Genomic DNA, 1,649 nt, shown 5'->3' with positions numbered 1-1,649 from the left:
ATGAAGAATAATACAGAGGTGACTCATTTCATCCACCTGGGACTAACCAATAACCCAGTACTGCAGGTTCCTCCCTTTCTGTTAACCCTCGTTTACCTCATCACTCTGACTGGGATCTGGGGATGATCATATTGATCCTGTTGGACTCTTGTCTCCACATTCCCATGTACTTTTTCCTCAGTAATCTGTCTCTGGTGGACTTTTGTTATCCCTCCACAGTCACTCCCAAGGTCGTGGCTAGGCTTCTATGGAAGACAAGGTCCTCTATGATGCGTGTGCTGCCCAGATGTTCTTTTTTGCAGTCTTTCTTACTGTGTAAAATGACCTCTTGGCCTCAATGGCCTATGACCCCTATACAGCAGTGTACAAACCCTCCATTACATCACCACCTTGATAACAGGTGTGTGTGCTTTTCTGGCCATAACTACTACATCTGTAGTTTTATGAATGCTTCTTTTGACGTTGGAGGCATGTTCTATTTTCTGTCTGTAAGTGCGCCCTCTGATCCATCACTTTTTTATGCTATTCCTATAGCCATGACTCTCTCTTGCTCTGATAGACACGTCAATGAGTTGACTCTTATCTTTGTAGTAAGCTTCAACATCCTTTTTGCTCTCCTGGTTTTCTTGATTTCTTACCTGTTCATATTTATCACTATCCTGAAGATCCCCTCAACGGAGGGACACCTGAAGGCTGTATCCACCTGTGCTTCTCACCTCACTACAGTCTCGGTCTTCTTTTTTTAAAGTTTATTTATTTTGAGAGAGAATGAGAGGGAGTGAGAGTGCGCGCGCATGAGTGGGGGAGGGGCAGAGAGAGAGGGAGAGAGAGAATCTCAAACAGGCTCCAAGCTGTCAGCGCAGAGCCTGATACAGGGCACGATCCCACAAACCACAAGATCATGACCTGAGCCAAAATCAAGAGCTGGTTGCTTAACCAACTGAGCCACCCAGGCACCCCTACCATCTCCATCTTCTGTGGGATGGTTGCCTTTCAGGTACTCCCAGCCCAACGTCCAATCATTCTATGGACACAGACAAAATCCCATCTGCACTCTATACTATGGTCATCCGCTCCTGTCAGACCTTCTCCCAGAACTAACTCACAGTTTGCAGCCCACACTGTAATTACTGCTGTGATACTTTCCTCTTCAAAACTGTCACTACAAAAGACGATAGTATGTCCAGTTGCTTCAGTTGTATAATATCTGGATGAGAATAGCCCCGAGGACATTAAATATGTAATGATCATGCATGCCGTGAACCCTATTAATTATATGTGATTTTTTCATAGGTTTGCATTTTTTCCACCATACACCAATGCAAGGGTGTCCGTAAAACGTGGCTCAAACCCGTGAAGTGCATGTAAGGGTCCCCTGTGTGTACATATACATAAGAGCAGGAAATCTGTTGAAGGAGGTACCTAGAGCATGGCTAGTTTTTAACTTAAAAGGTAAAATAATTGTGGATCAGAATATAAATTGTTGTCCAACATGTTTTTATTTCTCTAGTTTAAAAAACATTCTAAAGGTCCAAAATGAAGAAAAACATTAAAGGAAAGAAAAAGAAAAGCTTTTGAATAAAGATATTTGGTTTTTCTTGGCATATTTTTTTCAGAGCGATATAACATCCTAAAGGTGCTAATATTTA

The 1,649-nt window shown here is 42.4% G+C and overlaps 1 pseudogene; it reads left to right on the top strand.

The window, feature by feature from the left end:
* On the top strand, positions 1 to 746 carry LOC121043917 (olfactory receptor 5B2-like; annotated as a pseudogene).
* Positions 747 to 1,649: the final 903 nt, after the last annotated feature.

Source organism: Herpailurus yagouaroundi, unplaced genomic scaffold (genome assembly GCF_014898765.1).
Source record: "Herpailurus yagouaroundi ecotype Mexico unplaced genomic scaffold, PumYag 187, whole genome shotgun sequence".
NCBI classification, from domain to species: domain Eukaryota; kingdom Metazoa; phylum Chordata; class Mammalia; order Carnivora; family Felidae; genus Herpailurus; species Herpailurus yagouaroundi.
The sequence above is the reverse complement of the archived record's forward strand: the minus strand, read 5'-3'. Positions and strand labels throughout refer to the sequence as shown.